The sequence below is a fragment of the Cuculus canorus genome, chromosome 13, assembly GCF_017976375.1.
Source record: "Cuculus canorus isolate bCucCan1 chromosome 13, bCucCan1.pri, whole genome shotgun sequence".
Classification (NCBI taxonomy): domain Eukaryota; kingdom Metazoa; phylum Chordata; class Aves; order Cuculiformes; family Cuculidae; genus Cuculus; species Cuculus canorus.
The window spans coordinates 3,210,132-3,232,916 of record NC_071413.1 but is presented as its reverse complement, the minus strand read 5'-3'; the positions used below and the strand labels follow the sequence as shown (position 1 = coordinate 3,232,916).

Here is a 22,785-nt window from a genome sequence, read left to right as displayed (position 1 = left end):
ACGAACCTGCTGCATTTTAGGTACTTAAAGCAGCATATGGAATGTGCTATAGAGGAGAGGTTAGAAGAGTAGGGATAAAGGACTGTGATGGACCTTTTCTGCACTTCTCTGCAGGCATCCCTGCGGGATTCATTCATGTGACAGTTACCTAGCAATGGAAAATAGGTCTTTGATCCTGTCAGTAACAGAGTGTTTTTGGTTTCCCAAGTAGATTACCTCACTGTGATAAGTTGGTGTGTTTGAGGGTGTCTGGATGGGATTGGGAATTCCTCTGGATTTACTGAGGTATAATTAGATCCTTTGAAGCATGTCCACATGGTCTGTCTGATACCAGGATATTCAGAGCAATGTTCCTGTGCACTTTTTTTGTTCATGAAAGCTGAACTTCCTGCTCTTCTGTACAGATTACAGAATTTGTCTGATTGTGGCTTAGAAGAACAGTTTAAGTCCAAGCACAAGAGCTTCCCCAGAGAAAGATAAAGCAACCTGAATGTCTGCAGCTCACATTCCAGAAAAATCTGGAGAACTTAAGTGTTGCTTCCTAAGAGTCTAAGTACAAGGTAATATTTTTAAAAGTTCCTTAAAAATACTTGAAGCTGGCAGTCTCATCCTGAAGAGGCTGGGCATTCCTTTTTATGTGGCCCAGCGTATAAGAGACATGCTGGAAACCAGGGAAAGCTGTAGTGACTAGAAATGGCCAACACAGAAACACTCTTCTCATTAAAAGACTTTTCTCATCTATGCATCCTCTCACCTTGAGTAAGAGACTGAGTATCACAAGGGAAAGATCGCTTTGGGTAAATGCAATTCTGTGCCAGACTCCAAAGGATTTGAGGAACGTAATCTCTTTCAAAATTTTTCTCAGAATGCCATGTGCAAGTCTTGCGCCAGATGGTACTGTGGAGAAGGAGGAAGAACACAAGCAGGAAGAGGCTACCTAAACATCTCATTCTTCCAGCTCTATATGTTCTTCTGCATCCATCTTGCAGGGTAACTTCAATGTTGAATGAGTTGGTCACTTCCAGATACTTAGAAGAAACTATGTTTGTCAAATGGAGGTAAAAATGAATGCAGCTTTTCATCATTTTTTAAAAGCACCTGTGTTTAGTAAAACATGGAAAGATCCTGGGGACAGGACATACTTTGGCAGCGAGAGGAATAGCTTAGCAATGGTGCCTGCTGTGGAATGGTCTGCAGTTCTTTGTCCAAACAGGAATTAAAGGCCAGGTAGTGTAAAGTAGTGTTAAATAAAACTGTCCAAATATGTTGTTACAGAAACCAACTTCATCAGTGGTGTTTCATAGCTCCAGAATAAACTTTATTCAGCCTCTTACCAAAGATGTTGTCAGATATTTGTGTTTTCCTGGCCGAGCCACGCAGTTCGGAAATGTTAAAATAATAAGGAAATAAGATATACCTTTTTTCTTCTTACAATGAACATTTACAACCGCATGATGTAATCGGGAACTTTAATATGGTGCTGAAAAATAGGTGTACCACTAACTATGGGTGTATCTTTTAGAAAGACTAAATCTTTTCATTTATTAAATAAAGAAAATTTAAATAAAAGTGTAAGATTTGGTAGCGATCAGAATTCTGTTTTTCTGAGTAGTGCAAATGAAATCATCAGGACTGCCAGGCTGCCGCTGTTGTCGGCAGAAAAGCAGAGGTTTGAGTGGATGCTTAAACATTCTTCACCTACAGAGAGCAAACGGGGCGTACCTTGCTAACTCAGTGGAGTACAAATAAGCTGCCTTTCTGGCCAGCTCCCAGTGTGGATGCACAAGTTGTGATACAAGCAAGGGTAAGGTTTTGGCAGTATTATAGCTTGTACTGCTGCTTCAGCTGTTTTTGAAGAGAAGCTGCTGAAGTTTTTGTTTAGAAGAGCAGAGTACATTAGCTAAAAATTAGATTGCCTAAATTAATGCAGATCTAAGTGGGCTTTTAATTCTGTGGCTTATGTTTTTTAAAAGACTTCCATGCTGATTAAAAAAATAGCGTATTGGGAGGAAATGCCTATTACAGAACAAAACCCCGAAAAAAGAGCACGTACACTGTTGTTTGGAACATGCTTGGTTCTGTAGTAGAATGTTGGACTTGGTCAGACCTTCCAGACTTTCTGTCCAGTGTTGCTTTTGGGAAAAGAATGGAAACATTTTCTCTCAGGCAATCCTATTAGATCTCAATAAACTTCTTTGTCTAAATAGTGCAGTAAGTTCCAAGGTAACAGATTGTGATGTCGAATTCAGCACTTTGACCTCATTTCAGTTCCAAAGAGGAGTGAGTATGGTGAAGTTTGAGGCGAGTCATTACAAAATAACTTCAGTAATTAGCAAACATTTGTGTAAAAACTTGGCCATGAATTTAATACATGTTTGTTCCCCAGTGCTTAGCAAAGCTGTTCTACGGATCTAAGTTATCCAGCCTAATTTAAATGTTACCTGTCATCGAATATTTGGTCTTAAAACTGCAATAGTAATGGGTTGTGGGACAGCATATGGTCTGGTTTGGCAGTCTTTGGTCAAGTACACTTACCTCTTTATCCGTGTGGAAAAGTGGTGCGTCTGACCTGTGCTGTTTTGAAATTAATCTGTTGCTTGGTTTTGTGGTTAGAAAAGATCCTGATCTGGTTGAGTGAAATCTATTGCTCTGCAGATGTTGCTGGACATGAAATCTGTTGGAAACCACTAATGATACATTTTTTGTTTTTATATAGGAATGTTACATTTTTGTGGTGACAGATTGGTATGATAGAGTAAATCTGGAGTTGACACGCAAGATTTAGTGAAATGTTTTTTGGGAGAAGTGCATTTTCTCCCTTTGAAGACACAGTAGGAAAAGACTTTTTTCCATTTTAGTTTCTGGAACAGCTGGGTTTTCAGACGTTTGATTAGGATTGTCTGATACAGTCAGACAAATGAATAACAGACTGTGATTTGCTTCTTAATTATGTTTCCCCTAAATGTCTGTTAAAAGATTCCAACTCTCCTCTCACTCTGCCTTCTCTTTCCACATCAGGGTGACAGTGAGGGCTGCAGAGGCCCCTTGCAAATTGTAGATGCTGTCTTTCAAGCATCAGGAGGTGTTTTTTTGACTGAATCTCTAATGCCGTTTAAGTTGCTTCTGGTCAGATGTCAGAGTTACTACTCCAGAACCTTTCGTGGTGTCTTTGATTCTGGATGCTTTTCTGAAGAGAATGCTTTAATCGGACATGTTGGACTGAATGCTGGCTGTGTGAATTGCTGTGGCTTACAGATATCAGAGTTCATGGTTGAATAGCTCCTCTGGCTTTGAAGTTACAATATATTCAGTTCAATTTGTTCTTAAACAGCTGCACAGAGTGTGTTGCTTGTGCAGTACGTGGGGTTTGGTGACAATTTAGTGTGGTTTTGTGACAATTTAGTGTGGTTTTAAACTATACTTTTCAAGTCAGTTTCTGAGGAAATACCTATAGATGAGCATGTTTCTGTTGGTCTTTTCAGAATCACCTGTCCTTACTCACTCACTGTTTTGTGTTTTAATATTTCCCTTGTGCTTTGGGAGATTTTTGATGGAAAAGTCTGTCTGGACTCTGCCTTTTCTGGTGTTTCAGCAACTTGTGCTCTGTGTGTGTTCTACTCGAATGGCCTTCTTGGCCCTCAGTTTTGTGCATTGTGATAGATGGAGAAGCCTGCTGCTAATATGGCTGATAAAATGTGACTTGACATTAAGTTGTGGTTTGTTCTTTTTGCTGAGACATTCACATTTTTACAGGCTTTTTCAGCCTCACAGTGCAGCCAGTGGATGCTTTTCTGTCTCCGATACAGTTACTGATATTTTAAGTTGCAACCTGAAACAGGAGAAAATTATGTATTTCAGTCACTTTCTGCTAAAAATTTATATCTTTATTTTGTTCTGAAATTCCTTTAGCACAGATGAGGCAGTTTCTTTTCAAAAATTCTTGTGGTTTTAGGGAAAGAATATATTGTGTCTTCCTTGCATATGCAATTTGATATATTCTGTTTTGGAGCACAAGTTGCTCCTCTCTGCTGCGTTGATTGTTTTTCACTGCACATTAAATCATACCTCAAGAAAAACAAGGGTAAGTATATTTATGAAATTTTCTACACTACATAATTATGCTCCTTTTCCTTTTAGCTTAAGGTTTTGTAAGTGATACAGCCTCATAATTACCAGCGTAGATAGGAAGGTACACTGTATTTTGATCCAGTTGTTCAGTGTACTGAGGAATAAATTATCATATGAATGCAGGGCATCTTGCATGCTATGTCTATGCTAAATATTTTTCTCTAAAATGAATCCTAATGTGAGCAACATTTAAGCTACTGTAATTTGGAACAGTAGACTGGGAGTAAATGCTATGCAGCTAGATATGTGTGAATATTGATTATAGTGCCTGATAGCACACAAAAAAACCTGATCATGCCTCAGAGCACTGTTGACTTAGTGCACTACTTATCCCTTATTTAGCTGTCTTTAAAGGTTTGTGAGGAGTTATATTTTCTTATTTTACACGACACTGTTGACTTGAGATGTGTGTTTCACTGGCTTTCACTTACCTCATGCTGTCACAGGCAGACAACATTTTGACCAAATGATGGTATTTCGAGGGACGGTGCTCCATCTGAAATGGTCCAAGCCTGGAGATCTTAGAAGAGCCGCTTTACACTCTGGGGAAAAAAGAAAAGTAGGGAACAGTAATTGCAGCTCTAGAATATCCCTAAGAGAGGGAAAGCATTTGACAAGTTGACTTATGTAGAGCAGTATGTGTCCTCGAATGCAAGAATGCAGTCTTGGAATCCCTGTGTATTCCAGCACTGATAAGACCTTCTGTATCTTTTAGGTAAGAGCTAGCATTTTAAGAACTAATGCTTGGAAATTGATGCGGGAAGAATTGTTTAGTTTTCACTGGTGAAATGATTGCTTTTTCTAAACCTGCTACTTGTATTCTTCCATATGGAAAGTGTTGCCTCAGCTTAGGCTGGCGGTGAGCTGCAGGTCATGTGGCAGGTATTTCTAGCTTACTTGCACTTACACTGGAATGCCTCACCTTCTGCTTTTGTCTTTTGTTGTTTATTTTCTTTTCTCTGTTCAAAGCTTCTGGTTTCTGGTTAAATACCTTTATATTGAAGATTGTGGTAAGGAAGATAGCAAAGTGACTATTCAGTCATAAACTTGATGAGTAATTGTTTGGATTACTCAGTGTAATCTTCCAGAATTATCAAGTAATCAGGTAAAAAAACTTTCTGATCACTTCTAAATAACAAGTTAAATCTGGCACAAATGAGGATAAGATACTCAGATTTTCACAGCATTGACATGTTGTAAAAGGCTGCATGCCACAAGATTTTTCATTGTTGTTTTGTCTTGAGTAGTTTTCTTCTAGAAACTTGCTAGTATAGGATGCTTAATGCAACATTGAAATTGTCTTTATTAGAGAATGCGTACCGCTTCTGTCCCGTGAAAATCCACTGTCTTGTCCAAAATACGGACAAAGAAATGTCTGCATAAATGGAGTCCATGTATTTGAATTTCAGAGGCAAAGAAATGCCAGCATAATCACCTGAAAGATAGGAAAAGCAGTCGATGGAACAACTTTCTATTCCAGGCAGAGAATAACACGTTAGCTGTAAGAGGAGATAAGACTCCATTTTACAAGTGGCTGTACTTCTTAAAATGATTTGCTAATATGCAAGCAGCTACTCAAAAAGCAGCAGAATGCCTTACTAATAGCATTTTCGAGCCCTAAAATATAGTTCAGTCTCAATTTTGAATATCATCATATTGATACACTGTACAGAACATGATCAGTTTCATTGCCAAGGCCACAATCATCGTATTTTCTATGCTGCTGTATCCAGTCAGTCTCCTTTTCTCCCTCTTATTATTTTTGTTCCTACTTTTGCTGCTTTTTGCCTGTCCTACACGTTAATTCACATGTAAAACTCTCCTGCTTGTGCATATTACACGGTGAGGATTGGAATGTTAGCTGAAGGATGGGGAGAGATGTGTGCCGTGCCGAAAATGCGAAAGATTTCCTGTTGTTCTAAACTGAGTTTGGATAAATGTTAGTGTCCCTGCAGCTGAAGCACTGCTGAAACTCCTGCTGCACAGAAATACATGAGTGGTAGTCGAGGGTCGAAATCCCTGAACGTATCACATAATACTCTGAATGTGGTTAGTCTTAGTTCTGACTGTAGTACACATTGTTCCTAATAAAATAGGAAATGCAAAAAGTGGTACGGTCTGCTCCGGCTGCACAGCGTTCCTGAGCCCTTTGAAGGAAGGTGATGATTTTATTTATTTCTAGAATGGAAATTCTGAGAAAATGACTCATTGAAATTCATCTCACTTCATAAAGGAGAACATACATCGTGTGGTGTGCACATAGCAGGTACTGCTACGTGTCTGCAGGAAATAGGTATTTTGTGGTACTTGTGGACGAAACCAAATCTATAAACACCTCTGTGAGGATGCATCTCTAGGCTTGCCAGAGTGAATCTAATCCTTCCTGCAAAAGCCTGCGAGCTGTTTTGTTTGATTGTGCCGGAGCGCTTTGCGCTTTCTGCTGCCATCGGTAATTCCAGAGCACAGCACACGCAGGTTCAGGTTTTTGTCAGAGCTTGCCTAATGGGGAAAAAATGTGGATGAAGAGGTATTCTGTGTAAATGGAGAATGTAGTGAAGAACTGTGGTGGAAATTGGAGCCTTAGATCTTGGGGCCTGGCAGCAGGGCTCCTTCCAAGCAATTAACTGTTCCACGGCGTCTGTTACCGTGGTGTTTATCATGGAGCAGGTGCAAAGTGAACTTATTGTGTAAGTTATAATCTCACCTAGCTTTTCCTCGGACACGTGTGATGTCTTAATATTGATTATAGAGTAGCAGGGGGTATTGAGTTTTGTCCAGGATCAGTCTGGCTGAGCCGTAGTCACTGTGTGACAGTCCCACTGGAGCTGGCAAAACTTGCAAGCAGGGAATATGCAGGAATGCCTTAGACGAGGTCTGTGTTCGGATGGAAGATCCCTGGCTCTTGGGAGGCATGGATGACAGCAGGGTCTGGCTTTTGAGGGAAGGTGAGGTTTCCCCTGGCAAAGGAGCTGTCGGGTGGGCTTGAGAGGCTTGGGGAGCTATGGGGCACAGAGTGACTGGTTTGGCCACTAAGCTTATCTTAAACATAATGTTTACTAGGTCATGTTAGTGTTCTTGTAGGTCATGTAGATCTACTTGATATTTAAACCAGAATTGTTAAATCATTTTTTAAAAAATAATTTAACTCTGTTGTTAAATACCAAACAAAACAATTTATCAGCCATTATGATCAGTGATCATTTCCTTAAGCTCCAGCACTGACAGAAGCAGTAATAGTATTGCTGTTAGGACCAGGGTGACTCCACCTGATGATGCTGATGGGCTCTAAGTGGAAGGCATTCTTTTTTTTCAGTATTCCTTAGATTTCCTTTCAGAATTTTTTTTAAAATCCCTACATTTTCAGTGAGCTTCAGTGATTTGTTTCAGATGATCCTTGAACAATTTTGATGATTCATATAAACTGCTATGTTAAAAAGGTTTTTTGACTTAGTAGAATGTTTATTGAATGCTTTATCCAAAGTTAAGTCACAAATTGTCGTGCATCTCCAGCCTGCATCAGTGATTGTACTCCAAGAGCCCTTTCCCAATGAAGTAAGGGTTTTAGATGATGTCAAGTATGGATTTACGTTGGTACGTGCTTGTTTTTCATTCTTTACGACTGATGAAGACTATGCCTACTTGACTAAACCCACCTGTACTGTGTTCCCACAAGTTTGTGAAAGATGGCAGTGGACACAGTTTTGAAAAGGTAAAGACCTTCTTAATATTGTCCTCAGTGAGGACTTTAAAATTGCTTCTGTAACTTCCATACTAAAAGCAAGTACTGGGAAAACATTTTTAAAGTTATATTTACATAGACAAGGAATATTATATTAGTTATTTGTGTATTTTATGGCTGCCACAGTAATAGAATGCTTAGTCAATTTAATATTTTGAAATAGTTGGGCTGTCGGACAGCAGTGGTGTGATACTCTTTTTCCATTTGAATAACAGCATCCTTTTGAAAACATGCTCGCAAATATTTTCCTAGTGCTATGATGAATTTTTGTGGCTGTCATTCACTGACATGAGAATCTCAGTGAGGTTTCCTGAGATGTTTCTAGTCCTCCTTTTGGGGTGGGGTAGACAAGCTTTCAAAAATGGACCCATAAGACTCAATGAAGTTATCGTTCAAAATATGTTTTTATAATATTCTTTTTTTTTGTAGAAGGACAGGCAGTCCTGACTTGCAATTATCATTTATGTTGGCAATGGAATTTTATTTATTTTTCAGTAAGAAGGAGAGAAAGTACTATTATTCCCTCAGCCACTCAGGAATGAACGTCATGTCGTGCTGCTTTTGATTGCACTGCTCCTGTTCTTGTGCTAACTTGTGCTTCACAGTATTAATTGATCTCCTAAGTACGCTGAAGACTTTTGACTTAATTTCTATATTTATTGTTTTACAGTCCTTTTCAAAATCCAGCTCTGCTACTTTAAAAAGTTCTCACTCTTGGTTTTTCTCTGGTCTGGTTTATGTTCGTTATCCTTTTTATCCCTAATTGCTAGAGGCTGTCTTCCCACATGCACTCTTCAGTTCAGTGGAACTACCACTAATTCCAGTGGTGCCCTGCTGAGAACAGGGTGGGAGCCGAAGGAGTGAGAAAGAGAGAGTAGAGCAAACTAAAGGTATTTACTAGAACTGCCTCTGCAGGCAATGCAAAACAAATCGTATTTGTAAAACATGCGGGTAAGACGTATACAGATTTAACAAAACATGCTGTAACACTTCATGTCTTAGTTCAAGGATTATTCCTCCTTTCCTAATTTGCTGGTGGGGCCATGTTCATGGCCATGTTCATGGTCATGTCCTAGGCTGACTAATTTTCTGAATAATCAATAAAGTCATATCAATGTGATTGGTCTTGTTTGGAAAGGCTAGCTACTGGCTTGGTGTAAGCATGATAAATATTTTGATATATGGGTTCAGTGGAATTGGCTTTGGCTCTCCCTGTGTCAGTGCACGTAGTCACTAGTGCACAGTGACCAGAGCCGTTCCTCCGTGCAGGGGGAGCACACAGCCGGCCCAGTGGTGACAGACGTTCCCTCCATGCTCTGCAGGGACATGTTTTCTGAACGGAAATAGGTTATTTTGGGGTATGCAGAGGAGCGTAAGCATGTGGCTGATGACAAGGCAGCCGGGTACTCGCAGCTCTGAGAGGGCCTGGCTGTGTCTGGCTGCAACCTCCTGGCTTGGGCCACATCCTGGAAATTTCTTAGTTTTTAGCACTTTGGAGACAGAAAAATATTTTTTCTTTCTCCCTATTCTGTATCAAAGCGCTTTTGTGGGGGAATTTGTGCGCAGAGGAACATTTTGCGTTAGCAACTGCACGAGTTGAGTATAATTTATAAAGATATGAAGGAGTTATGGGTGATGCTTGTTAATTAGAAGTGTCAATTTTGACCACTGCTGTTGCGACCTGGGTGGGATCTGATCCAGTAGGCCTTTTTTATTTCAATTTACTTTGTGTAAGAAGGGTTACAGAAGCAATGGCAAACAACTACATGTTCTTCTTGTTGCAAAAACCCAAGCAAGATTAAGCAAAGTCCTTCTAAATTGGCGTTGTCAGATGAGAAGGCCTCTTTTGTAATAAAACCTTGCAATTCGTAAGACTTCAGCTTCATTTCCACACTCTCCAACTATCAATAATTGCTGGAAGTTAACACTTTGCTTTGCGAACTGCCCTGAAGTGCAGATTTGTTGTGTTTTAAGGTCTTTATTTCAACCTTCTAACAAATAAAGCTCTTTGGTTGCAGTAGAGTACTGACAGTGATATTGGAAACCTCTTTTTTCAGAAAAGGCTTTTAAACCTATATTGTATAAATAGTATATGTTTCTAAAGCTCTTAAAAGTCATATAAAATTGTCCTCAACACAAGAAACATGTGGTTATAAATTCTGACATGCTCTGTGCGCTGTGCTGGCCATAGGAAGCAGAGTCTGCAATGTGGAGGATATTTAATTTAAAAAATTGGGATAAGGGTCGTGAATTGTATGCTAGAAATAGAAAATAAGATTAGAGGTTATGTTTCAGGCATGGAGCTGTCTCTGGGGGGGGAACAGAACAAGGTTACTTCAAGGTTTGGAGCCTGGTTGGGGGGATGGGGAGAGGGGAGGAAATCCAACAGTAGCTAAAAATGGTGCTTGGGGAGGCTGTAGTAATATAAAAAATAGAAATTGCCAGGCATCAACTAGGTGCTTAGTGTTGTGTGTTATGGCCTTCTTACCACCACTTGCTGGTGCCAGAGGAGCCACGGCCAGTGCTCGGTTCCAGTGGGGGGGAGCTGGCTTCAGGAAACAGTCTTGGTGGCAGAAAGGTCACTTTTTCTAAATCTCATACTTAAGAAATAGATTTGAAAGAGGTCTGACCAGGTCTGTAATAGATGCATCAGCTGATATTGAAGCATTGCTTAAACATATTTGGCATCTTTGCAGTGACTTAGGGCTGGCAGAGCCTTCCTGTGTTGCAATTTCTGCAGCAGAAAGCCCTTTGTCAACAGAAGCTACTGGGAAGGAGTGTCAGGATGGCTTAAATCACCTAAACATCACTTAACGTAAGCCTAGTCTTTCATGATGATAATAATTTTTAAGTATAATTGACACATCACAAGATAGCACTTAGCATTTTAAATGTTTCTTTCCAGTCTTCATTTGTGAACAAAATTCAGCTTTGTTAATGAATATTGAGATAGAGCAGTGCACGTCCCTCATTAGGTATGAAGTTAGGATCTTCTGCGGATGCATGTGAGATGCCTTGGACTGCTGGGATGGCGCGCTTTGAGGTGAAACACGTGTGAGTGTTCAGAGGGATCTCACAACTAATAAAAGTGTGAGCTTGAGTCTTCAATTTTCCTCATGGATATTTGATTTCTCCCAGATAGATCAATTGCATTATATTAATATGATTTATGGATTAAAACTTTACATCTGTTTCTCTTTCAAGCTGTATTAGACCAGGATAAACATCCCATTGTATCCTCTGCTGGGCAAAACATTTCTTGCACAACTCGGTGCAGAAACTTTGGCATAGAACCTGGTGACAAATCATGCCCATGATTGAGGGCTTAGTTGTTTATATAAAACTGCTGGTACTTCTACTTCTAAGACATGCTAAGGTGATCTGACTATGCCTTATGCATTGTAAATTAGGATTGATAATCATTTAACAATTGATAATTTAATTGGGAAATATTTGGAGAATTCTTTGGGGAATATTTTTTAGTCTAACAACACCGCATTTTTTTTAAAGGAAAAATCACAGTACATCAGTCAAATCACATCAGTATTTATCTGAACATCAGTTTGACTGTTGTATGCCTTTCCATGCCATATACTTAATGTAGCAGCTTAAAGCCGGAAGCTAGAAAAGCCTTGCATGCTGCTGAGACGTGCCGGCAGAATTCCATATATGCATTTGTTAGCAAGTAGCTCTTGTGTGAAGTTATTTATATTCCTTGGTAGCATCCACGCTAGATATAAAAAATGAGATTTGTTTTCCAAATGTGTAAATTTATTTGTATTGAAAGAAATTAAACTTCATTACTAAGAGAGTTAACTCTGTTTTTAAAGAGGCAGGAAAACAATAGTCTGTTAAAATATTAAAATCTTTTCCTTAACAAAAGGAAAACAACTTTAACCAAGCTGTTCTTCCTAGAGAGTACAGATAAAATGCAAAAGCCAAGTAATGAATTGCTTTTAAACCCAGCCATTTCTTACAGCTGTGTCAGTGTAAGGAGCAGATGGAGAAGACCTAGGGTTGCTCTAGTGTTTCTCAGCCTTCGGTCCATAGCTTTTTGATTTTGAGCTGACCTGTAGCTTGGTTTGGCTTCTACGTCGTGTGGATAAAGGCAACAAATTATTCTGCAGACTGAAATAGAAAGCAGGATTACTGAAGCAGCTAATGGAAGGCGCGGGTACTGGAGCCTGAGACGTGAGCTGTTGCTGCTGTGGAGGTGGGTGCTACTGCTGGAACTCAGGGGCTTGCTGAAGAAGGGCAAGAGGAGAATCCTTTTGTCCCCAGTGCTTAACTTATGTTTGAACCTATTTGCTAATGTCATTTGCAAAAGACTGTGCAACTTGGGGAGGGATTTATAGTTTTCTGTTGTGTAAAGCAGGCAGAACAACCAGATAATCGCTAATCTTTGGGTGTTCTTGAACGAGGAGAGGTTATAGTTGGCAAGAGTTGGGTTTACTTTTCCCTTTTGATTTGTATTAGAGACTTATAAACTGGAAGGGTGCTACGTTTGATCTTCTAACTAATCATGTTTTGACCCCAACTGTGCAGGATGAGTTAGTGCTATTTTAAAAGTCTCATCTATATTTAATTAAGACTTATAAATTCTGGTCTTAATGAGGAAGGGAACGCTGTCCCCAAGACACACAAGCAGCTTTTTTGATTAGAAAAAATGAGGAAAGGTTATGAAGTATGCATGCTACCATTTCTACTGTTTTAATCTTAACGATCTCAAATTTTTTGTCACCACTGTTCCTTCATCAGCTACTGAAATTACTTCTGAATAATCTAATATATTAAAGACCGTAGATTTGTTAGAAATAAAGCATTTTGACAGTTCCAGAAGTCTCCTGTGACAAAGATCTAGTTCAGGAATTATGAATTTTAGAATTAAGATCAAAACTGCTCAGCTACTACTATTCATGAATTCACTATTTACAGCAGTATTGTCTGGTGCTTTTGGAGTATTGTGTACACACTGGTGTTTGGTTTTGTTGCAGGAGGCAGGCTGTTATTCACACTGGATTGCTCCAGTTTATTCATATCCTGTGACAGTGAATCAGATATTGCTGTCTATATACAGACTGAATTGCCAGCCAACTTAGGGCCCAAATATGGTAAACATAATTATGTTAATTTGCTGTAAAAATACATTTGCCTTAGTTTAACATTTTCATGATTACAGTTTTCTGATAATTCCATAATTCTCGGCATGAGAGGGATATGAAAGGCCTAATCATCGTGTCCCTCTCTTCGGTATAGAATACGGTTTGTTTTCCTGGGCAAAACTCCAGCTGCTCAGTGATGAATCTACTGCTACTCAAACACAGTAAGCCCATAAACTGTTTGGAAAGTCTGCTTTCAGAATGCAGGCGCTGCGGTGCGGAGACATGAATCTCTATTAGCTGGATGACAAAAAAGCTCGTGGCTGCAACTGTCATGAGGCAGAAGTGTATGTGCTGATGTCGGGTTTTCTGATAGGTAGTCCTGTTTGCTATTATTTTTGGAAATGAAATTTGGATCACTTCAGAATGCTTCGTACTTTTCAAGTAGGAGACTTTCAATGGATGAATTGGGGGAGAAGGTGAACGTTAAGATAAAGCTTCTACCATCTACTGAAGAGAATAAATTCTTAGTAAATATTGGATTCGGTTTTAATTTTGGAAATAATATGATAGTATACTTATTAAATATGATAAAGTGAATATTTTAATGTGGAAATGCACACTAATAGTAGCCACTTCATTTATATGAGTGGATTAGGAGTGGTATATTTAATGCAACTAAGAAAACACATTTGCAGCGCTTTTTCTTTCTCCTTTTTGATGTAATCTAGTGTTAAGAGAACATCGTAGATGTATTCTGTGGCAAGTGCTGAGAATTCAGAAGCACAGTAATTTGGGAAAGGAAAGATTGTTGGTGTCGAGTTACTCCAAATGTTTTGAAAGCTTTCATCATCCTTGCTGCAACCAGGCAAAAAAAAAAAAAAAAGATGAAAAATCACATAAAGGCTTTACAGGATTTTCTGTACATCATCTGTCTTATGTTTCTACTACTCAAAACTTCTTTATTCTTAGAAAAGCTTTAAACATGCAGATGATCTGTGATTTTCACTGTCTTGAATGACTACTCTTGTCAGACACTGCTGAAACAATTAAAATGTGTACCAAAGCTTGGATTTTCTTTTTAAAGTTGCATTCCATCATAAACTGTTGTAACACTCTCGAAATTTGGTTGAAGGATATTTATTTTCAGCGAAAAAAATGCAAATGTGGATATGCTAATAAGTGAGTACTGTGGCATTTATGAAATGTAGCATCTCGGTTTGCGTGAGCAGCGAGATGGCTGGGAGCCTTCTAGAAGTGAACAGCTGATTTATCGGTGAGGAAGCACTGCTGTTTCCAGAGCAGTTGTGAACAGTATGTCACTGTGATATACTGCTCTTGGTGATCGGCGAGTCAGGGTGAATAAGGTAAAAGTAGCCATGCTGATTCAGGCTTCAAAATCGATCCAAGTCGACCTTCTTTATTCCATTGTGGTTATAGACAGATACCTAGGGAAAGGCAAGAGCGGTGTGAATTTGTGGGCTGCACTCATTTAAAACTGTCTTCAATGATTTGCTGAGGATATAGGATTTCCCGAGCCTGTGGTTAGTCTGTTTAGTAAGCCAAATGAGGCCCTCTGGAAGAGAGAGCGATAAGGGGACCGGAACTGCATGCTGAATTTGAAGTGTGGGTAAACCATGGATTTATGCAGTGGCATAATTATGTTTCTGGCTTTCCCAATGCTACCGCTCCCTTCCAAATTCCTTTTCTAATAATTTGTAACATGAGATTTACTCTTCTGACTTGACCACTTAGCATCAGGCTGATATCTTAGCAAAAACTGTCAGTGTTAACACGGAGATTGTCTTCCACAGTGGTAATGATCAGGCCAGGGCCCATTGCTTTGTATATCAGGCTAGGATCTTTTTTCCATTTATGAGTTGATAAATTTATCCCTAATGAATCTAGTCTGTTATTTTAGTCCTGCAGTCCTGTAAAGTTATGTCTTTCTTTGTGTGTGTGTATATATACATGCACATATCTCTATATTAATGCATGTAGCATGTCATGCCAAAATGCTGTAGTATTCAGCTTGGGCTCTGACTCCCACTTGCCTTTCCAAGCCCTGCTTAAGGTATAGTTTGCATGGGGCAATGAAAATTTCCTCAGAAGACCTTAACTTTTGAAAGAAAATGTATGGAAGGCAGCATTTGTAGCATGTCTTTTGATTATTTCTTTAAGTACTTTGCCAAAGGGTGGGAATAAATCCCTTTTTTCTAGATGTAGAACCTTTTTATGCAGTATTTGTGTCCACGGAGAAATCATTTTAAGCTAGTAGGAATAAAGCTCGACATAGAACCATCTGCTTGATTTCTTGATCTGCACTGACTCAGCATTAACAAAGCTCTTCCAGGCATTTTCCTAAACCTCTTTTACAAATTTTAGTAGAAATTTTTAGCACACATTTTAAAACATGTATTAAAAAACTCTTCCCAGTGAATGATACTGGAAAATACGTGTGGCGTTTGCTTATGCTGGATAGCTGCAATTCATGATTTAACAAGGAGATTTAACTCTCACTTGTGTGAGAGATGCCGCTGACTTGACTGGAACTAATTCTACGTTTAAGTCCATTGCTGAAGTGAGCCCAAAGGTTTAAGATGTCCACTGTGAGATTATAAGATTGTAAGGGTTTCTTTAGTGGGTTTTTCTTTTGTTGTTTGTCGTGTTGTGTTCCTCCCCCATTTGAAAGCTGTTCTTCTGCAGAAACATAGGAGATAGTGCTTTTTGTAGCTATCATTACAGAACCAAGAAACTACTAAGTGTTGTTTCCATAATGCTTGTTTGCTCTGTTAAGTTTTAGCAAGGCAATACCATCCTGGACTCTTTGTGCTTGCTGTGTTTAGAAGTGAAGCGGTAATCGGGAATGGCAGTGTGGAGGAGAAATAGTCCAAGATCAGTGCCATCTGCTGTTGCATAGATTTTAAATGCTGATGTGCTGGGAGGGTTTGCAAGGAGAGACTGCAGAGGATTATCTCCAATGGCCAGAACTGGCACAAGTCTGACCAAGTAATATTCCTGTTCCACACATGCTCTAATTGAATGTTGCTCTAGTTCAGCCTTTTCTTCCTGCCTTCTTCTCAGCAGGAAGTGAAGTCTGTGCCTGAAAAAGGCCATTTGTAGGAATAGATTAGGAATAGATAGTCTCATTCTCAAGACTTTATAGAAATCATCAGTTTTTCATCCCTTCCTCAAAACCACAGCCTTCAGTTCTTCACTCCATTTTGAAGTGTACTTTTTCTGGCTGCAGACGGCTGGGTTTTGGTGTGAGCGGGCATCTCCCCTCAAGCAGCCCTGCACGTCGTGGCCAGAATCAGACTTCTGTGGTGACCTATTCTGTTAGACAGAGCGGTGCCTTCTCTGCAGAAAGTTTGTGGTGTTGCTCCTTGCTCTCGCTGTGGTCCCGTGAGCCTGTTCTTCGTCTTAGCACATCTTACATCTCTGAGAGAGTGTGCTTCTGGCTGCTGTGAAGTGCACCCTTTTGGGAGGTGAGAGATGGAGTCTCTAGTCTCCTCTGGATGACAGTTGCATTGCATGGGAATTTTTCATGCTGTGTGCAAACACTTCGCTAGGCTCCTGTATCAAAAGGATGGACATGATTTTCTTTTCCTTTTCTTCTGCACCCACAGTTCCCTTTCAAAAGGGAACTAGTCCTGCTTTCAAAATAGATAATGTAAGCACCTATTGCCAAGGGAGGGTTGAAACAGTGATCCTGATCTGACACAGGCATCTATTTTTGATATTCAGAGAGGCATCCAAGTCTGAAAGAACGCCTGGTTTAACACATTCCTTTCACCAACTTCTCCTTTTGCTGTCATGGCTTATTGCTGAGACTTGAGTTAGTGCTATTTGGTGTGTTCCGTGTTTTACTTCAAACACAGTGTATGAAGCCTCCTGACACACTGTAGGCTCAGCCGTGGAAAAATCCAGCTCAGTATACTCTCAACTCTGAATCTGATTCAGGGATACTCACTTCCCATGTGGATTTTGCAAGGAGTGTAGTTACACATTTGAGGGCTGTGGAGTTCTCTGGAAGGTTAAGAGTTGGAAGTGAGGTCGTGGTGTGCTGAGCAGCCGTGGCCCTCAGTCCTTGCCTCACTCCAGTAATTTAGCTTTCTTCAGCTTTTTCCAGTTCTCTCTGTTGCCAGGTGGTTTTCGTAACAGTCTTTGATTTGTTTTTTGGGCAGGACTTGGGGGTATTTTTGCCTTTTCTTGTTATGTCGGGCATGTGGCATAGATGTGCCTCTAGAGGATTTTTCTGCATAAGCGCAGAAGACACAAATTGGCACAAATGAGTTAACAGCTTTGTTTTAAGGAGAGTCATTTTGAAGGAAAACTACTCTAAACCAATTTATTATGTCTTTGTCCAGAGACTGTCTGTAAGCATTAGGTAAATATTTCATCAGTGAAATTGGTCTTTGAATTAATAAAGTCAAGTTGCTGGTTTCCGCGTAGGTTTAACTAATCTTCATGCTTCTGTTAATAGTTGCTTTGCTGGTAGATGGGATCTGTTTCTGTGTTAATAAATTGGTCTGTTTAGACTTGTGCACATTTTAATAGGAGGCTCAAGTCAGTGATTCTAGTTAACTATACAAACTACCTGGTCTGTGTAGAGTGCCCTGCAAGCAGTAGTCCCCAGACAGTGGGAAGACACTGCATTGGTTTCCACATTCACCTCACCCCGGACTACCGAGGACAGTGGGTAGTGAGTCAGTATTAGGAAGAGGAGACACTGGAAGGAGGACGTTTCCAAGAGGCGCTTCATGGGTTCACTAAGGATTGGCTTGCCTACTTGTTTTGTTTTGGTTTTTTTCCTCCAACTGTTCTGGGCAGGCAGCCAAAAAGGAATCCCAATAAGCAATTCATGAGCTAACAAGAACTAAAATGGTACTGGTATAATAATCTATTTCTGTCTCTCTTCCTCGTTCTCCCCCTGTCTTCATCGAGTAGGAGATCTTACAACTTGGATGACCAAAAAACCCACACACAAAACAATACATGAGGTGTCTGGGTTTTCTAATGGCTGCAGCCCACCCCATTAGAAAGGCTATTGGCCTTGAAAAGCGAGGTTGCTTTTCTTTTCTGGCTTTGTAGCCTCACTGTGGGCGCCTGACCAAAAGCAATTGGGGTTTGGTGCTGTGGGTTGCCTGTCAGTGGGCTGAGCTGCCGGGACGTGCGTCCTCTCCCCGCTGGTGCTCATGGGCTGACGGGATTTTTGTCGTGTGCCTGGGTCCTGACAGCTGTGTGGAGTGAGTGGGGAGGAGCTGCGAGCCTCGTTTGCCCTGATGGTGAAGATAATGATGCTTGTCAAGCCCTGTAAAAGCATTTGCATGCTTTAAGGATTTATGATGTGTTGGTATGAAATTGCAGGTGCAAAATAACTTGGTGTCAGAGATTAATGCATATTTTCTGCCAGTCAGCAGTACATGGAGGTAGCTGTTCTTGTCGACTGAAAAGTTTTAATTTTCCAAACATAGTTTCAGCTTCTGTATTATTCTGAGAAGTTTTATGTCCAAGACAGTGTTTAAAAGTGAAAACAAACCTAAAAAAAACCCACCCGCTTTAGTCTATGCTTTTTTTATGGCTAGATTGAGTATTTTATAAAGTTGTCAAGAAACTCTTTCATATTCTCAGATTGTCATTCCTATGGCAATTTTAATATTAATAGTTGTGGTGTATTAATTGAGAGTGTTGAGATGAAGATCAAATCTGTGTTTAATTTCTCAGGTCATGGGATTTGTTGCTGAAAATGTGATTTTTCTTAGTATTTGGTGTGTGGAATCCAATCTCTAGTATTTTTTAATAGGTACGTTTTGTAAATGCTAAACACACTCTGTAGCCGTAGGTGTAATCGCTCTTTGGTTTGGGAGAGCGTGAACTGAAAAAACTCCCAGTTAAAAATCTGTAGAATGCTACATTGACATCTGTCTTAAAATCCCCCTCCAAAAGGCATTGGGACTACTTGATTGTTTCCTTAACCTTTTTTATTCACAAGGATCCTGGAAAATTTACTTGCTGGAAAGAGTTTCCAACATCTATCTTAACCAACTTGTGCTCAATTAGTAACCTATCTAAAAGAATCCAGAAACAGCCTCTTAGAGGGCGCGCAGTGTGCTTCTTGCCCAGGTGGAGGTTTGGTGTGGCTCAGTTGGGCCTTGAGTGCAGCGGTACAGTCCACATTGCAAGGCTCCTGCCTGCAACTGACATTCCATTGGTCCTGTTTAGCTCCCGCGTCTGAGCTTTTGTGCAGAATGCTGGTTTAAAACCTTCTTATAGTTGGGCCTCTCAGTGCTGCCTTCTCCAGAATTCCCTGCTGTGGTCTCTTCTGTCCATGCTGTCTCCTGGCCTTCGCCCATGTGCTCAAGGTGATCGGGGCGGCAGAGCTGGCTTGTGACACACTGCTTCTCGGCTTTGGGAGATTCCTTTAAGGTGTCCATGGTTGGACTTTGTGTGGACTGGCCAAGCGATGGATCTGACGTACTCCTTGGTGACAGAGTTTGGAGGTGGAATTTTGCTTTTCATAGTGGAGTAGCTTTTGGATTTGAACAAGGCTTGTGTAAGTAAATGTGAGAGGGAGTCGGGCTGTTCTCCGCAGGGGCCCTTGCCTCTGGCAGTTTCCTGACCTTTTGGTCTTGCAGCAGGCTTTATTTGTTCAGGGTTTTCCCTGGCAAGTGATCTGACTGTTCAGGGTTGTTCCTTCTGGAGTAACATTTTGGGGGACGTGAATTGCTTTCAGTTGCTTTCATGTTTGGTTGTTTTACGTGAATGGTGCGTGTGGTGTTAAGCTCATCCTGACATGGATTCTGTATCTCATAAAATTAAAACCTACTTATAGTTCGGGTTTTTCATAATAAGCCAAGAGTTAGATTGCTATAAAGTTCATGGAGTTACAATACAGAGCCCCCAATTCAAGTCTGTGCACCATGAGCAGCCGATGAAATCATAGCAGTGGGAGAGCGTGGGAACAGTCTCTGCTTCACTTGTTCAGGAAAAGATGCAAAAGGAAGAATGTTTATTTTGTATGTAGCATGTTGAGGATCTCATTGCAGACAGTACAAGACAGGCGGCGTTACCCACATGCCTGGTGTCGAGAACTGCAGTTTTCCTCTCTGAAAAATCACTCTTTAGATGTTGATGATACAAGCTGTCCTCTTTAAGCATTGATTTTATTACAAGGGAGTATTGAAATTGGAGAATTTCAGGAGTACCTGCAGGTTGGGCTAAGAATCGTCTGGGAAGTGAAAAACAATGATGTCTTGTGTTTGTAGGTGTGGAAAACATGAAAACACCATTTTTTTTCCTATTAAATGCATTTATGTTCTTTTAGGTTGTAGCCATTTTGTGTTTCCCCGATATCAGAGTATTTTGAATTACCAGTTCAGTGTCTTAGTTTGATCTGAAGGCCTCGATGTGTAATCTTAAGCACCCAATTGCAGTGCCTCTCCAATGCGCTTGTCTAATTCAGTGGTGCGTAGCTTGAAATCCCCTTCTTCTTAGCTTTTGCTACTGTTGGTGCTAATTAAGATTTCGATGTTTCGTGATCATTTCTTAAGCTTCTCGCAATGTGAAATTCATGTCTACTTTGGGGAAAAAATCACCAATTTACTTATAGAATGCATATAAATTAACAAACGCTTTTGTTCCATCTACATTTATGTGCAATCAAGAAAACCAATTTAATCATGTTTTCCACTGTAAGGCAGCACAGCATGTACAGCAAGGAGAAAGATATTTTCAGTTATGCGTATGATATCAAGACTTCCTAGAAAATTCCATTTTTAATGGGTTTATTGAGTTTTAATGCCTTCAAGGTGAATATTGAGAGAAGTATAAAGTAATTACAAAAGAAAGTAATGAGCTTGGAATACTTTACTAGGAGGTGCTGTACCGTGTATGGGAATTTCTGCTGTGTGTTATCTCTTTATCGTGTTTTTACAAGTGGGAATGCGGAAGAATATTTGCTCTGGATCTTGGAAGCAGAACCATCAGCAGCAGTGACTTCCTGAAGAACTCATATGTCTGTTGTTTCAGTGGGTGTGAGACTCTGGCTCTGTCGTGGTTTTGACCTGCTCTGTCTTGCTGAAGCCTTGCTGGCTTCACTATCTGTGGGGTTTTGTATCATCCATATATGTCAAAACAGATTATGGGAAGGAATTGATATCTTGTTTCTTCAGACAGGTGGAAATAAGGAATTTTGACTGAAGATAAAATCTCTGTTCCCCAGCCATTTTGACAATATTAATACAGGTTTCATATCTCAAATATGAAGCTAAAGGAACATTTTGTTGTTGAATTAAAGGGTTCTTTCCTGTATTTAATATTAGCCTAGTACACTGCAGTAAGGATAAGAATGTCCTTATTTGATGAAATCACGTTACATGTATGCATAGGAGAGAGTGGCCTGAAGCGTGACTAATAGCTAGGACTGCATAAACTGATTGAACAAATTGTATTGCTCTACATTATGCTTTCCTTCTGATAACGTCCTGTCATGGTTCATCAGTGTCTTTTGCAGTCTCAAGAAATGTTACAGAACATTTCTCCCTCACAGTTGTCAGAAGTTCCCTGTCCAGGACCCTGTGTGGGGTTTCTGCCCTGATCCAGCTGGTGGGGTCAGAGGTGCTGAGGTCCATGCAGTTCTGGTGGGCACAGAAGAAAGGGAGATGATTGAGCTGGGATTAATTAACAAGCTATAAATTCATAGTGCATTAAAAAAGTCTCCTATCACACACGTGTATAGATACAGAAAAAGAATACATGTGTGTGTTTATATAAAGTTTATATATACAGGTATGCAAATGAGCTCCTAGCATAGCTGTGACTATGGTATGGATATATGATTTTGACCTGTAAACGTGATCAGGAGATGCCGGGCCCTGACAGTTGAGAGCTGTGTGAGGCCAAGGGTAAGGGTTTAACAATCTTCATGCCCTTTTCCAGAAGCTCCAGTCCCTCCAGCCTGACCTAGAGCATCTCCTGCTGCAAACTGGCCCTCCCTCACTGCTCAGGCTCTGTTCACCTTCCCACAAAGGCCTTCAAGAAAGCACTCTTACTCTGTGGCTGCATTGGAGTTGGTGAGCAGGGCAGTGCTAGAAGCTGTATTCCCTTCCTACTTAAATGTCTGACGAGAGTGTTATTTAGGCCAATCTGCTGGGCAACTCTGCCTTGCATGGGGTAGATGGTGTCCGTCATCCCAAAATGGGATGTGGGTCATATTTTTCAGCTCATCTCAGTTAGGATGTGGGCAGATCATAGAATAGAATCATAGAATAGAATCATAGAATAGAATCATAGAATAGAATCATAGAATAGAATCATAGAATAGAATCATAGAATAGAATCATAGAATAGAATCATAGAATAGAATCATAGAATAGAATCATAGAATAGAATCATAGAATCACCAGGTTGGAAAGGACCCACTGGATCATCGAGTCCAACCATTCCCAACACTCCCTTAAACCATGTCCCTAAGCACTTCATCCACCCATTCCTTAAACACCTCCAGGGAAGGTGACTCCCCCCTCCCTGGGCAGCTGTTCCAGTGCCCGATGACTCTTTCTGTGAAGAATTTTTTTCTGATATCCAACCTGAACCTCCCCTGACGGAGCTTCTATTGGAAAAAAAATAAGGACCTGTATTTGTTGATGTAGTAAAGTACTGTGGGTCTCAGATTTCTGCAGTAAATTATTGTGCGTGAAGAAAGGTTTCATTGACAATTCTTAAGTCATTTTAAAAGGATGAGGTTAGAAAATGTGATCAACTCCCCTCGAGCTCTTTATGAATAGCCCTGCCCTGTTATTAATTGGGTAAGGGTTG

At 40.2% G+C, this 22,785-nt stretch overlaps 1 protein-coding gene across 2 annotated transcripts in view; it reads left to right on the top strand.

The window, feature by feature from the left end:
• Positions 1–22,785, top strand: part of GARRE1 (granule associated Rac and RHOG effector 1) — a 60,174-nt gene that overhangs the window by 5,534 nt on the left and 31,855 nt on the right. Inside the window, exon 1 of one of the 2 annotated variants that reach the window (XM_054078282.1) lies at positions 22,019–22,040. The exons of the other annotated variant lie outside the window; for it this stretch is intronic. The gene's annotated coding sequence lies outside the window, so the exon portion shown is untranslated. Of the gene's footprint in view, positions 1–22,018; positions 22,041–22,785 lie in introns of those variants that run through there. 2 annotated transcript variants of the gene reach the window in all.